Source organism: Gallus gallus, chromosome 3, assembly GCF_016699485.2.
Source record: "Gallus gallus isolate bGalGal1 chromosome 3, bGalGal1.mat.broiler.GRCg7b, whole genome shotgun sequence".
Taxonomy (NCBI): Eukaryota; Metazoa; Chordata; class Aves; order Galliformes; family Phasianidae; genus Gallus; species Gallus gallus.
In genome coordinates this window covers 82,105,251-82,121,754 of record NC_052534.1, presented here as the reverse complement: position 1 = coordinate 82,121,754, position 16,504 = coordinate 82,105,251, and the positions used below count along the sequence as shown (strand labels likewise).

General features: G+C 44.2%; 2 long non-coding RNA genes across 2 annotated transcripts; one reads left to right on the top strand and one right to left on the bottom strand.

Annotated features, from left to right (window-relative positions):
* Positions 1-986: 986 nt before the first annotated feature.
* On the bottom strand, positions 987-2,861 carry LOC121110177. Its single transcript, XR_005858486.1, has 2 exons — positions 2,615-2,861; positions 987-1,435 (listed from the first exon to the last, which is right to left on the bottom strand). It is a non-coding gene; the product is annotated as an uncharacterized LOC121110177 (long non-coding RNA).
* Positions 2,862-2,866: 5 nt separating this feature from the next.
* On the top strand, positions 2,867-10,527 carry LOC121110176. The gene is made up of 3 exons (XR_005858485.1): positions 2,867-3,011; positions 5,517-5,691; positions 6,634-10,527. It is a non-coding gene; the product is annotated as an uncharacterized LOC121110176 (long non-coding RNA).
* Positions 10,528-16,504: the final 5,977 nt, after the last annotated feature.

The following is a 16,504-nucleotide window of genomic DNA, read 5'->3' as shown; positions in this document are numbered from 1 at the left end:
TTACAAGTCTCACACTGTGCTGTGCCCCCTTGGAGTATTATACAAAAGACTTAAAATCTGTTGAAAAGGTAAATGAAATTCATCTAGGAAAAAAATGAAAAGGTTTTTCTTTCTTTTGTTCTACCCAGATAAGGAGCTGCTTCTGTACCATTTACAGCCTTTACGCACAGCAGAGCCTGTTGACATTCAGAGTGGCTGTAACAGTGTCACTGTACTTGGGAGACAGCCCAGCCCGCCCTACGCTCTTGTCATAACCGAGTTGCCCTCCTCTCCAAATGAATGTTTAGTGAAAAGAAACTGCATTTCTACAGCCTTTCCACAAACCATGTACATTATTTTCTGAGCAGTCTCATTAAAACAGGAATTTAGCCATCTTTTACTTGCTAGAATTTCTGACTAGGAAATAACAGGAGTGATACAAACTGCGTTAATATTATTTTAATCACTCACATCTTTTAATCTTCCGCTCATAAGAGGTGGAATGACTTTTCTTGAAGAGCAAAGCATTCAAATACATATTTTTTGTTTCCCCCCACTGCGTTAATGACACCGGGCAGGTTTTAGGGAAATCAAATTAGTTTCTCCTTTAAATATTCATTAATTTAAACAGGACGGCTGGAAAATTGGTCACTAGCTATTTGGTAAATAGCACACACAAATTGGCTATGTCTTTATGATTGCTGTGATCTTTTTTAAACACATCAATTTATTTATGTAGCGAAACATCACATTGCTGCAATCACACTCGGGGCCATTAGTACAGTCACTGTTCAGCTGTTTTCTGCAGGGCCCCTGCTTAAAAACTGATACTTTGATATGACCTTGTACGTGCTTCGTGGAGGCAGTATGTGGTATCTCTCTGTCACACCAATAGCAATCCTCAGGAAGCACAGTCATAAACACTGTAAAAACCTCGAAACAACAAAAATGTAAGTGCTTTTGAAAATGTGTGCTAAGTCCCACTTTTGGTAAAGCAGACTCCTGAATGCATGAGCCCCGAGCAGGGCTTTTTACAGCGTTATTTATTCCTCTTGATACTTACTTTGTGTGTACCTATATTATAAGCCTGCCATATTTCTGTTCCAGATTTCGGAGTTAAAGGTTCATGAAGAATCCCAGGGAGCTGGCCATGGCCAGGGTGTACGTGGTCTGCTGCCCATCTGCTGCTCAAGTGACAGATACGTGCTGAGTAAACCAGAGGTCTCTTCCATGACGTGAGCTTGCTGAGGAAGCACTGATTCTCTGCCTCAAACACAGGCTGTACATCTGATATACCCCACAAGTGCGTTCATCAGAGCTGAGCTTTGCATCTGTAAAGGATGTCGATCAGGGCTTCAGGCAGGTTCCAGGAGGCTTCTGTCCTTAGCTGACCACTGGAGATCTGAAATCTAGGACTGGTGTCCAGAGTCCTCTCTTCCCATCCATACAAAATTTTCTGGTTGGCAAAAGCAAATCCCGTGCAGAGCCTTAATTACAGCACTCTTACACATTATAGGTAAGTTCAAAGGGATATTTGTTCTTAGAATGCAGGATAAACACACACATACTATGGAGTCCTATAGCTATAGCTCAGGATGATATTTTGGAGTCTTACTTACAAACTAGCTCTTGGTGTAGATGCGTACAGCAAGGCCCAGCTAACTGTGAGGTCCACAGCAATTAGAGTGAATGGGGATGCAAGGGCAGAAACAAGAAATAGGAAACAGGAGATGCAAAACCCAAATTCCCCACGAAGTTCAAATCAACAGCATGTTGTATAATCAGGGAATGTTTCCCAGAGCATCATGTGGTCATGTAGGGCTTCTTTGAATCATTTCCAGTTTTTCAACCTCCTGTAAGAAGAGTTTCCACAAGGTTTTCTACTGATTTAAGTGTTTCAGTTAGGCTATGGTTTTCCCAATCACCTATAAACTTATGTCATCTATTCTGGGAATGCTGCTTCCTTCAGCCTCATTTCACAGAAACTCAGGATGGCTGAGGTTGTCAGGGACCTCTGCAGGTCATCTGGTCCAACTCAATGGCCAAGCAGAACAGCTGGAGTAGGTTGTCCAGTATTGTGTGTCCCCTTAGCACGTGTAGAAATATTTCATGAATTATCTTATTACTTTGTCCCAAAACTGAGTTTAAATTGGCTTTTATTTGGATCCTAAAAATCCTTTCAAATTTGCAGCTGTCTCAAATATGGCTCCTTCATCCTTTCACTGCTGCAGAAATCATACATTTTCACCCTCGTGTCACAGAGAGCCCAGACAAGGAAGATGCTGAGTAATAGCAGGAATCCTATTCTCAATTTGCAATTACCTTGTGCAATTTATCACTTAGCCATTTCTTCATTTGTTGGTCACTGGCCGCTTTTGTGTGATGATAAATGCAACTGCCAGTATGTTAAAAGGAAATTTCAGAATACAAGGGAGAAACACAGACATAAATCACAGAAATAATTCTACTTTCTACTCTTAACAGCAAACAATTCTTTTCTATTAAAAAGAAAGGAAATGATCATAGAATCATAGAACCCTTAGAGTTGGAAGGGACCTTTAGAGGTCACCTAGTCCAACACCCCTGCAATGAACAGAGGCATCCACAGCTACACCAGGACCTGGTCCAGCCTCACCTTGAAAGTCTCCAAAGATAGGGAATCCACCATATCTCTGGGCAAACTCTTCCAGTACCTCACCACCCTCAACTGTAAAAGACTTTTTCCTGATATCTAAACTAAATCTACCCTCTTTAAGCTTGAAACCATTTCCCCTTTTTCTATCACAACAGACCCTGTTAAAGAGTCTGTCCCCTTCTTTCCTGTACCTCTCCTTTAGGTACTGAACAGCTTCTGTGAGGTCACCATGGAGCGTTCTCTTCTCCAGGCTGAACAGCCCCAGCTCTCTCAGCCTGTCCTTGTAGAAGAAGTGCTCCATCCTTTGAATCATTTTTGTGGTCCTCTTCTTGACACACTCCAACAGGTCCACATCTCGCCTGTACTGAGAAGTCCATACCTGCATGCAGTACTCCAGGTGAGGCCTCACCAGTACAGAGAAAAGGGGCAGGATCACCTCCCTCAACCTGCTGACCATGCTTCTTTTGATACAGTTGGCTTTCTGGGCTGCGAGGACACACTGCTGACTCATGTTCAGCTTCCCATCCAGCAGTACCCCAACATCCTTTTTGGCAATCCTATTGCCCCTTAGCTCATTATTGGTAGTGAATGTTGCCTGGGCCCAGGTGCAAGACCTTGCACTTGGATTTGTTGAACCTCATGAGGTTCACCTGGGCCCACTGCTCAAGCCTGTCTAGGTCTCTCTGGATAGCATCTCATCCCTCTGGTGCGTTGGCTGCCCCCCACAACTTGGTGTCATCAGCAAATTTGCTGAGGGTGCACTCAACTCCACTGTCAATGATGAATATTTTAAAGAGTACTGGTCCCAGCATTGACCCCTGAGGGATACCACATCACTGATCTCCATCCAGACATTGAGCCATTGACCACCACTCTCTGGACTTGATTCTGCAGCGGTTCTTCATCCACTGAACAATCCATCCATCAAATCCATATCCCTCCAACATGGAGATGATGTTGTGGGATATCATGTCAAAGGCCTTACAGAAGTTGAGATAGATGACATCAGTGGCTCTTCCCTTGTCCACTGATGCAGTGACACCATCATAGAAGGCCACTAGTTTGGTCAAGCAGGATTTGTCCTCAGTGAAGCCATGCTGGTTCTCCTGTTTCACCTCCCTGTCTTCCCTGTACCTAAGCATAGCTTCCAGGAGGATCTGCTTCATGATCCTTCACGGCACAGGGGTGAGACTAACAGGTCAGTAGTACCCACAGTCATCCTTTCTATCCTTCTTAAAAATGGGTGTGATATTGCCTTTTTTCCAGTCACTAGGAAAGTGACTGCCACAACTTTTCAAATGTCGTTAAGAGTGGCTTGCTGACTGTAATGCTGAAACTTGATAGAAAACACAGCAGTGACAGTGGGGTAGCAAAGTCCCAGGCTGTAGTAAGTAAGAATAAGCCCAAGTTCAGCAGACACAGAAGCAAAGGAAAAAAGCAGCTCAACTTCAGAAGGCTTCAGGTAGGCAGGGATCTGCCAACCCTTAACTGACATCTGGGAGGGGGTGGATCCTAGCTTCACTCCTTCTGGTCACTCAGCTACACTGCATGCACCTGAGCTCCTTTGAGTTGGCCCTGCCTTCCCACCAGGTGCTCAATCATTGTTTCAGGCTATGACTTAGCATTTCCATTACAGTGACTATATCAGCTAATTCCTTCAAGACTCTGGGATGGATCTCGTCAGGACCCATAGACTTGTGGATGTTCAGGTTCGTCAAGTGGTCATGAACCTGATCTTCACTTACAGTGGGAGTGATGTTGCTTCCCCAGTCCCTTCCTACCCAACCAAACATTTGATAGCTCTGTGATGTGAAGTTATTAGAGAAGACTGAGACAAAGAAAGTTGTTAAGTACCTCAGCTTTCTCCTTGTCTGTTGTTACCAGTTTGCCTGTGCTGCTCACAGTTGGAGTACGCCCCCCCGGACATTCCTTTTCTGGTTGAGGTATCTGTAGAAGCCTTTCTTGTTCTTCCTGGCATCCCTTGTCAAATTCAGTTCAAGCTGGGCCTTGGCTTTCCTGGCCCCATCCCTACACAGACTTGCAGCTTCATTTTACTCTTCCTGTGGTACCTATCGCTGTTTCCACTACCTGCGCATTTTATTCTTGTTCTTCAGTTTTACCAGCAGATCTCAGTTCAGCCATGCCAGTCTCTTGCTTTTATTTCCTGCATTGCTACACACGGCAATGGAGAGCTCTTGCACCCTGAGGAAATCTTCCTTAAAGATCTGCCAGTTTTGCTCTGCAGCCTTGCCCATGAGGACAGTTCCCCAGGGTAGAAATATATCAGAAATGATGTATATGATATGCCAGTAATAAAATACACATTATGCCAGAAATAATATATGTGATAGAAATATATCACTTCCATTATGACAATGTTTTCTATTCTGTTTAGTGTACATGTTATAGTCAATTGCATCTACATACATCTGCTATCTGGAGCCTAGTGCATAGGAATTCAAACCTTCTTCAATGACAACTATGAAAAAAAATTGTGTTCCTAAAAGTAAAAAAAATCAATAAAATAATAAAATTATTCTTCCCCAAGTTGAATCAGTTTTGCTCCAGACAGTAGTTGGTGAGTGATCTCCCTGTCCTTGTCTTGACCCATGAGGTTTTTCACCCTATTTTCTTCCCCTGTCTTATTGAGAACGGGGAGGGAGAGAGCAGGGGGCTGGGCATCTGACAGCCAGCCAAGGTCAGCCTACCAGAGGGGAATGTAGAAAAAATACAGCATCTTTCACTCAACAAAGTGTTTACTCCAAGAAAAAAATAAAATACACACTTCTTTGAATCTAATGCTACTAATCCTTTGCTTTACATTTTCTACATGATTTTTTAGAGAGGAAGTGGATCTATGCATATTAATTTCCATCTTCCCTAATGCTATCTGTGCTTACAGCTTTATTGTTGGACATCCAGAGCCTTGACCCTCTGCCCCAGACAAAGACTACTGTGGCAAAGTGATGGGGAACTTGAAAGCAAATGAAAGCTTCCCAGGGATCTGTGGAAACAGGCAAACCAGGTGGACACTTCCTTGCCACAAGCAAAAAGCAATTATCCAGGCTAGAATTCAGGTCAGTGCAGCAGGTTATGGCACTTTTGTTCATTTTGCTTCAGTGAGTCAAAACATATAATAAAGAATCTCTTCTTTGTATGAGGGGTTTTCCATGTGTCAGCCTGTAGATATTATGTTGATGCCTTAGGAGTTTGTGGAGATTTTGGATGCTATATTGCTGCCAGAGCCAGCACAGATGTAATCTAGGTGACTTTCTTCCTCTGTCAATATTTTTTTCACAGGTCATATACTTAAGACATCTTAAAAACTCTTGTTGTTCTGCACCTTCCTCAAAGTATGAGGATAGAGACCTCTAGGTTGCACTTTGATAATGCTGAATTAACACAGCTGTGCAAATCTAGTCATGCTACCTATCACCATGACTAGATTATCTGTGCTGAGTTTCCTTCATGCTCCCACTAAGGAAGATCTGCTTACATTTGTCCTCGTATCACAGAACCATAGAATAATTCTCTCACATAAAGGGCAACTCAGTTGAGCTCATTTCACAGAAGTGGTACAAGAACTTCTCCCATCATGCTGTCATGTTGGGTCTCCCTTATAAGTTCATATCCTTAGGATGGGCTCTTTTCTGCCTAGATCATGAGGTCTCTTTATGTAGATTGTGAGGTCTCTTGTTCACACCATTTCATACCCTTTACTTGCAACTACTTCCTCAACTGATTGTATGTCATCATCACTGTCTCCTATCAGTCCTAATTTAAAACTTCTCCTAGCTGGGTTGACCAGTGTATTGGCAAAAGCATTTTTGCTCCACTCAAGCTGGTGGATCCCATCTCTTCCAAGGAACTGTTGATTCTCAGAGACACTACCAAGGTCTTGAAGCTGAATCCTGTTGTTGATACCAGTTATGCAAACTGTTGTTGATACCAGTTATGCAAACTGTTGTTGATCTGAAGATTCCATCCACTCTGCCTCAAGTCTCTCCCCTCATTAATAGGACTGAGGAGACATCACCTGGACACCAAGACCTTGGTCAGCACCCTTGGAGCCATGAAGTCCCTCTTGATATGCTCCATGTTGCCTCTGGCACCAGTGGTGCACCTGTGGAAGGGCAGCAGGGTGTCACAGCCCCAGAGCTGCCAGGCCTTGCAGCTTCTCCACTGCACCCCAGTTCCAAGTCCCCAGCAAGCATGAAGCTCCAAAACAAAACTACTTGCCTAAAGAGAAATATACACTGAGGGGGACAGAGGAGGCTTCAATAACAAGCTCAAGCATCATCACACTCGGGATGGATCTTCATCTTGTCCAAATGTTGATAAGAAGATGTTGCCTTTGAAGTCTGACTGAAATCAGACAAGAAAACCAACAAACTGTGAGGACTGTGACCTTTCTCCATGACAGAATTGAAAGGACGGTAGGAAAAACAAAATAATAATAATAAAAAAAGCCACACAGAATAGTTCAGAGTTCTGAAAAGAAGGAAACAAATTGGAAAAACATGGAGGAGAAAGTTCTGGACTCACAGCACTTAAGTACAGGCTCAATTTTGGATGTGTCAGTATCCCACTGATCTCAGATGGTCTTATTTGTGAGCTGAAATGCATGCACTCAAGGGCTTGGCATAGCCTGTGTGCTTCTCAAAACAACGGGAGACATCTCAAGCAAACAGAAATTTACTCAGTGGCGTTCTTACAGCCCATACCAGGGTTTTTAAGAGGTAATGATTTTGAAAAGCTAGATGCAGAAGGCCCCAGGCTAATAGGGAAGCGCGAATTGCTGTTTTGTGAATGAGGTATCATGGTGTCTCATGATTCAGACATAAGCAGCTGAAGAGATGACCTTATTTTTATGTTGAAGAAATGTTATCAGATGTGACTAATTGGAGGCTGGTGGCAGGGGAAAGCTCTGAGGCACAGTAATTGCTTCTGTCTGATCAAAAGGATCAAGAGAGAATCCCTTAGAGAGCCAAATTCAAAAATGAGATTCCTGTGGTATGTAGATCATAAGATTGATTTTTTCTGGACATGCCTGGACAAGGAGAAAATAACTGAATGTGAATAAATGCAATCTTGCTGCCAAGGAGCTGAAGAAGTTGTTCTCATTATATGCTTTGTTCTATATAACGCTCACATTTCCATTTGTCTGCATAACAGTTACACCTTGAGAAGATGTGACTCTTCTCTTCCTGCAGGAACGGAGAGCATCCTAGCGGGCTGTGAATTTTCTGTGTGTCAAGAATTTCAGTGTTAGGACCCATGTGAATGATTTCTAACAGTGATTTTCAGCCAAGGAACTTTGTTTCAAGAACATGCTGACCCTTTGTCTCATGCCTGAGGATGTATAAAGATCATTCAGTTAAATGAGAGCCTCCTGTGGCACTGTGGCACCCATGCAGCATGCCCCAGGTACTGAGGTTGGAGAGCAGGGGACCTCCTGGGAAGCCTGGCACAGCCAGTGCCACCTCCAGCCTGCCCCTGTGTCCTCTCATGCCTGTCACCAGCCTGGCTGTGAGCCAGGGCATGGCTGAGCTACTGCAGCAGTCATTGCCTGGGTGAGCACTATGACTGGGAACAGACAGAGGATGCTGCTGTTCCTGTTGTGCTCACTCCTGACTGCACACGCTGGCATTTCCAAAGTAGGACTTTTTTTCTTTCCTGAATAGTTCAAATCATTATGTCACCAAACTCAATACAAAGTAAGGGAATTTACAGTTTTGTGAGGCACCACTGTACAAGTTGCCCTTGAGAAACAAATTGTATGGAAGGTTCTTTAGTATTATATTGACTCATGGAGGAAAAGGCCCAGGGAGGACAGGTCCTGGTGCACACACATGGGGCACTCAGAGCAGGATGCATTCCCTGCCCAGCAAGCACAGCTGAGATTCACTTCCTTAGGTTGTTTTTCATGGCCTCCTATACTTTTTCCACCACAGTGAGGTCCCCCCAGGCAGGGACAAAAACTGGCAAAATGGGTGAAGCCAATGTTGGGCTGAGAAACTGCTGATCCTTGAACGCCAATATCACTTGATAGTGAAGAACAGAGATCTGAAAGGGCCTTATTAGTTTCTCTCCCCAGCGCCCCTGCACTACTAGCTTTCTTCCACCACTTTGGGAAAGGCATGCAGAACACATACCTGCATGGAACACATACTTCAACAGAGCATTTTTGAAACCTGCTAACACGAGGGCAGTTGGTCTAAGCAGCTGAACCCCCATGACCCTCACTCAGGACTTCACAAGGGCACAGACCCTCTGCAGCCCATCTGGGATGCACCATCCCAAGTCAAGTACACATGTGCTTTGCTCTGGGGCTGCTCACAGAAATGAGCATGCTTCTCATAGGCTATTTCCTTTCTCTTGCTATTGCTTCCCCATCTGAATCCTTGCCTTTCACTGGGCGCATAACCAGCTCACACCATACTTCTGAAAGGAAATGCTGATCTTATGTCATTATTTCTTACTTATCTCCAGCACAGAATATGATATACATCTATCTGAGAGGGTCTCCTTCTCAATAAGCTGAACTCCTCTTGGCATGCTATTTACAGGGATAGACTTCAGTGTCTAAGGTATTTCTGTCATCACTGCAGGCCTTCTTAGAGGGATATCTTACTAATGCCAGTGCCACACCTCTGCATTCTTCTCTGCTGCTGCTTTTATTACCCATTTCTGCCAGCAAAGAACAGAAGAGCCAGAACCATTCTCTGCAGCTGCCCTTTCCCTTTTGAGCCATTGCGCTCTGCACAAGCCTGACATAAGATGCATTTCTGTGTGCTGCTTAGCCAGGCACTTTATCTTCTCTGGCACTCAGTGCCTCGCAACGTTTTTCTTCAACTGAACTAACAGGTTTTGAAAATTGATGAACTACAAATACCGGTCTTTTCAGCTGTGGATTGAATCCCAGAATATAGAACCGGTATTTTTCCATTTAAAAATAAATAATTAAAACCTGAATCTCAAAGATGAATAAAAGATTTAGAAAACATAGTGATTTGTTAGGATAAAATGCTGGTTTTCACTTCATATCCTACGGCATGTGGTTCTCTGTTGTTTCAGTACTGCAATCAATGGCCAAAAATTGGTAGGCTTCCAAACCACATAAGACTTTGAAATAAGAGAGAAAGAGGGAAGGGAAGGGAAAGGGAAAGCAAAAGGGGAAAAGGAAAGAAGGAGAAAGGAGAGAAGATACCATTGTTTGTCTTCCTTATTAAGTCTGGTTTGATTAAATTCAGACTAAAAGGTTTAAGTGTTCCTAATGCTCCAGAGGCTGAACTTTACACAAGTACCAGGTCGTAGGAGTCATTAAGTCAGAAGGTGAAGAATCTTTCCTTTGGCTAACCTGCAGGAAGGAAAAAGGGCTTATCCCATTTCACTGATGAAGAACAGAAATGCAGTAGCCTAAACTCTGCCTCATCTCATGGCAAGCCTCTAACCTGTGCTAGGCACAGCACTGTTCCTTTTAGCATTAGTAGAAAGGACATATCCAGAGAACAGCCTCCCAAGGCAGAAATCACACTACCAACATGAATACACTCAGCACTGACAACTCCAGTTCTTCTACAATTACGTGTGGAAAAAGACCCACAAAATTGCTTAAGTCAGAAGATTTAAGAAAATGCACTCAGGAGCTGTTCTGTTTTCTGCAGTTGTTAGGCAGAGGTGGGTTGCATAAGTTTCTGAACCACTGGACACCAATAGACTTGTTTTAGCACAATTTTGATATTCTTGAGTAGTGTCACATCCCTTCATGCTTTTGTTTTGTTTTGTTTTTTAAAGGAAAATATAAGGCAATGCTCACGAGGCTCAGGCTAAAGACAGGGAGTTGGCAAATGTAGATGGAGAGCTGGCAACCCTGTACCTCCGCTCTCCAAGTGACAGACCTGAAATGCCACTCTCTGTAGCAGGGCTTTCCTTGCCTGACTGAAACATTTCCTGTTGTTGTTTCATGTGCTCAGCCCGACCAGCGAAGTGGTAATTCACAGCTGGTATCAGATGCTCGCCCTGCCACATCTCCCTGCCAAAGCTCCTCACACAATTCGCTCCATTGAAAAGCCAGCTCATTTCCACTTGCAGCCAGTTCTATTCATATTCCCCCCAGAGTTAGTGACAATAAATATTATAAAATCACACAAATCCAGATGGCGTGGGTTGGAGCTGCCAGCTGTTCTAGCACTTGTGAATTGCCTCTCTTGTCCTGTCACTTGGCTTTCACAGAAAGCATATCATCAGTTTCCTATGGTCTCACTGCATTTCTTTACAAGCCATCCATCACCCACTCATCCTCAGTTATTTTCAACTATTACTGTAGATATATAAGACAGAGCGAAAGCAAATTGGGGGCAGAAAATCAAAGGTTTTTTTTTTTTTGTCATAGAAAATGAGAAGTATTTTTCAAATAGTGACCTCTCATCAGCTGAGAGCATCCCCATTTTCACCTGTGAAAAGAGACCACTTCAGGGGGTCAGCTGATTTTTACTAATTGCCTTTTGTAGGAGACACATCTCAAAGAGAAGCAAAGGTCCTCTAATCTTCCTGGTACTTACCACTGCAAGGTCATAGAATCATAGAATTGTAGAATGGCCTGAGTTGAAAAGGACCATAAAGATCATCTAGTTTCATATCCCCTGTCACGGGCAGAGTCGCCAACCACCAGACCAGGCTGCCCAGAGCCACATCCAGCCTGGCCCTGAATGCCTCCAGGGATGGGGCATCCACAGCCTCCTTGGGCAACCTGTTCCAGTGCGTCACCACCCTCTGAGTGAAAAAATTCCTCCTAATATCCAACCTAAACTTCCCCTGTCTCAGTTTAAAACCACCCCCCCCTCATTCTATCACTATCCACCCTCATAAACAGCCCTTCTCCCTCCTGTTTATATGCTCCCTTCAAATACTGGAACGCCACAATGAGGTCTCTCTGGAGCTTTTTCTTCTCCAAGCTAAACAAACTCAGTTCCCTCAACCTTTCTTCATATGAGAAGTGCTCCAGCCTTCTGATCATCCTAGTGGTCAAGAAGAAACCAGTGTGAAATTCACACAGAAACTGAAATAATGCCATGATCTATGCAGATAGCACTGTGTAAATCCCAAGCATTCTAGTGATTATATTGTTTTATATTTGAGTGTTTTCTATATGCCTGAGCCTGGCATGGTACCTGCAGGCTGGAGGCAGCCTCTAACCCAGTGAAGTTACCCTCCGGAGAAAGGCAACAGCCTCTCACTATGGTTGGCAGTGCTGTCATTAACACAAGTGCGAACATGGATACAATTAATAAATACGTAACTGCCATTGGTTTTGGTCCTGAGTTTTCTTCTTGAAAAGTGATGCAAACAACAACTAGTGGGAGGAGGTAGGAGCGGAAATGGCACCGGCCCAAAGTCAGGACAGCTGAGGGGTGCTGAGGAGAAAGTCTGAGCCCACAAGTGCCAGCAAAGCCACCAGCTGCAGGGAGATGCTGACAGCTAGCAGGCCCTGGGGCTGTGGCACTGTGGGGAGCAGGCACCAGCAGCACTGCAATGCTCACAGCTGCTGCTAATTGAAAAATAACAATGGTGATTTTTACTGCAAGGCTGGTCATACCGTATGAGTCAGGTCATCCAGCTCAGTCAGAAGCAAGGCCAGGTGTATGGACAGCTGCAGCAGAGCTCAGGCAAGGACCAGCTGAGCTTAACCACAGCTCCTGAGTGAAGCAGGGAGAGCCCAAGGAGGCGTCTGACAGCTTTTTCTCCCACTGCTCTTTTCACAGCAGTGTGATCCGAGGTTACAGAGCTGCCATGAATTGGAGCTGCCCTTGAGCACAGGCACCCAGATCTGGTGCAGAGCTTGTTGGTGTATCCAGAATGCTGTGCTCAGACCAAAAATTCAAGAACTGTGAGGAGGGGCAGTTGCTCCGCTAAAATTTACAGGAGGAAATACCAATCAAGATAGGCTCAGCTATTTAATAAAGCTTTTAGCTCCCATTACTGGAAGGTGAAATTAGATTCACAGAACCATAAATGCATCAGGATTTGGAATGTAACATAAGCCTCTCCTGAATCACTCATCATTTCTACTCATCTCCAAGTCAATGACATTCAGTTTTGACTGAGTAGAGTGAGTAGAAGAGAGCAGAGCACTTCCTCCGGTCTGTGCACAGCCCATCTCACCATGGCCTGGAAGCTCCTTTTTTCATCCAAGTCATTATCTGAGCAGCATTCTTGGGTCAGAACCCTCCTACTCAACAGACTCCTTCCCGTGCCTTTTCTCTTAGCATCACCCCATGCAGATCACTGTGACATTTCACTAGTTGCCATCTGCCTCCTGACACTGGAATTTTACCACCGGAGACACTGAACTGGAGCATCAGGCATGCAGGAGATATTTGACCTAACTGGTGAGACTATTAGTGTTGGACAAACCCAGAACTGGAGTTATCTTCATCTCAGGTTTTGCTCTTGTCACAACATTTTTTTTCATTTGATATTTTTGATTTCATAGCCAAGCAGCGAGGTAGCATTTGGGCACCAAAGTCCCACCTTCACCTTTGTTCGTAGACTTCAGTCTTTCAAGACTGGGATTTATATAAGCTCCCAAATTATTTCTGACAAAGTGGATGATGGTCACTGGGACTTATTCAGGTGTGAACAGAAGAGTCTCTGGCACGGCATTTGCCTCTTTTCTGATTTCAGCAAGGAGTTCCCAGAGGATTCAGCTTCTCCCCAGCAATATCCTTGAACTACAATGTGACTTTTACTATATAAACTTATCATCATTCTGACTTTATAAGAAAAGCTCTTTGCAAAGTCCTGGCCCTGAATTTACTTGGTAGGATGCCTGTTATCTCAGTAGCAGTGCAGCAAATGAGTCAGCAGAGAATGTGCCACTGGGCATGTTACTTAATCATTCACATCTGCTGCATTTGGGGACACATCCGAACAAGGCATCGGTGTTCCCAGCCATGCCCCCAGGAGGCACTTACCCTCCGCAAGTGTGACTCAGCAACATTTCTTCATTATCCCATAGTTGCAGGAGATTTCAAGATTGAATTTTTGTCAGCGGCATTTCATCCAAAGTGGTGAAAAGCTTCTAAAAAGCACTACCGGGACATATTGCTGCTAGCTTTACGGCACTGGGTCTTATTATCACAAACAAACTCTGATACCTGTATAATCTTTTGAAGAATTACATATTAAGCCAAGGAAGTGCTCATTGCAGTCACCTACCTGTGTCCTTAAAGCAATGGCACTCCCCACGTACTCTTGACCTGAGCAGGGCTCTCAGTGTCCCAAGAGATGGCAGCCTTTCCTTGCTGGTCCTCACTGCCAGAGAGGGCTGTGTGGCCTTACTGTGGTGGTCACAGGTTTGTCAGCAACTCACTGAGGGAGCACAGCTTGGTGCCAGGTGTCTGCACAGTTTAAGGGTGGGATAACAATAAAAGACTTGAAAATATAGGTGCCAGTTTAGGACAGCCTGGAGAGCTGAGAAAAGTCTGCTTTTGCTTTTAGGAAAGGCAGTAGCAACTGAGCAAGGAAAGAAACTGTGAGCAACAGGGGGGGGTACCTGATGTAGCCTGGAGAATGAATGTCCCCATTTCCCCCTCAGCATCTAGACCCAGGTGGAGATTGGGGGCTGAAAAATGCCTCAAAATTTCTACTATGTATATTCTGCATTTTTAGTTAACTAAATAAGACAGATTTTCTTCAAAGTAATTGAGGGTCTCATGCAGGGCTGAAGGACTCCAGGCCTAGTTCTCAGGAGTAATTTAAAGCCATAATTTCAGATGCCAGTTTTGAAGCCAAAAGTCTGAAGCTTCCTTGTTTAAGCTTTCAAAGGAAACTGGAGAAAGGAAAGTGTGAGGGTTGGTTTTTGTTGTTTTTTTTTCCCCCCCTCTATTCTCCCCTGTTTCTATTCTGAAATTTGAAACAGCTGCCACAAAACGATTATAACCATACATAGTGTTCAATAAATGTCTAAACCTGGAAGGAGCTATGCATGAATTATGTCTGATTTATACATTAAATAAAAATAGAAAGAACCAGTTGAATTTTAAATGCTCTTCTTACACTCAGTAAGTCTTGAAATTACGACGTCTATAGAATATTGCCTGCAAAACTGTCCAATGGTTTGCGCACACTATATCAACATTTTAAAAGCATTCCAAGGGTTTATCAGATAAGGCAAATAGGTGGGTGTAATTAAACCTTCATAAATTGGCTTTTCATAGGGAAAACTCATGCAAAATCATTCTGTTTTTAACCTTAAAGAAAGTTCTGAGCTGCAAGTAATTGCTGCAGGTCATTGCACTTGCGCAGGCAGTCATGCTCCATGAGCACACAGAGCGTAACTGAGTCCACAGGCACCAGGTCTCTGCCTAGCCCTAACCTTGGCTGCTGCAGATCCCAAGCTTGTGCTCAGAAGGCCAAATCTGCAGCCCCTCTCCCCAAGTGAAAACAAAACATGTTTGATTACAGCATCATCGGAGAGGTGAGAGCAGAGGCCTTACTTGCATGGCTCTCCGTTCCAGCCTGGCCTTTCAACACGGGGACAACACGGGGGACTATTTGTAATCATCCCTCAGTGGAGTCAAAGTATAACCTTCATATAGGGTGCAAACAAATCAACAAAGCCATACCAGAGCTTTGACTTCTACCACTAATTAGAACATTATGCGAAGCTCATGTTTAAAAAGCTGTGTCATTATATATCTTTATAGCCACAAAACACACTGGTAAATATTTCTGCTGCTTCTTTAGAGGATTAACTTCAAACTGCAGCTGCTCTCCCATCACTCCCACTGGTTTCACTTGGAAGTGATAATGGTTGGCCTGTGTGATCTCAGGGAATGAAGACATTTAATACTTCATCGTCCAGTTTTTTACTCAGCCCAGATAAACAAAGTGTAATAAATTCATTAAAATGTAATTCTAAGAAGAGAGCTCCCTGGTTTTGTTAGCTAAATCACATTTTTGCAATTAACGTGACCATTATAAACATTTTAGGCCTTGCTTTAGACCATCTGCATACACCAAAATAAAGTAACCTCATCTCCATTTTTCGGCACAGCTCTGTCAGAAAAAAATAATCCCAACAAAACAACAGAAGCAGAACAGAACCCTGTCACTTCACTCCCTGCACAACAGAGGCAGCTCTCCAGAGGCACTGAAGACATGGTTTGGGTGTGCGCCCCTGGGCCTGGGCAGGCAGCAGGGAAGGTGCAGGCCCAGCTCTCACTTTGCTACCCCTTGTTTGAATTTACCTAGGGCCAGGCAGCTGTGACACGTTAGTCTATGCTCTTGCCCTTGTAACATCCCCCAAAAAACTCCCCAGAAGCAGCTCTGACATCCATGAGGGTCAGTGCTCACGTAGGACTGCTCTTTATGCTGCAGATGTGCTCAGAAGCCCAAGTCGCTGGTAAAACAAGCAGCAATGTAATAGCAGTGTCCACACACAGACCATAAGCCTTGGTCGTAAAGTTTATGTTTCAAGGTTAAAGAAGGTAACTGCCTCCTGTCTTTGCAAAGGAGCAATGAACCATCCAAGCTACCTTGGTGTTTCAGCCTGCTTTCAGGGAACTGTGACTGAATTTCTTAGGGAAACCAACACACCAGCACATCATGGTATTGCCTACCTACTCCTTCACTGGGTGACACATCAACACAGGAGTCAGTCAGCATACCCATCTTAACTCCAAGCTTCATTAGCGACACAGACCACACATGAAACACTCCTTCCACACACGGAGCACCTGCCCTCTCTTTACAAGATGAGAATCTTGGTCTCCAACATCTGGGGATTCAGAGCACCCACAGATTCCTCCTCCAGGAGGAAAAGGGACACAGAGCTGCTGAAAGACAACCCATGTATGAGCTGGTCCTCACGCAAGTTTGTGGGGC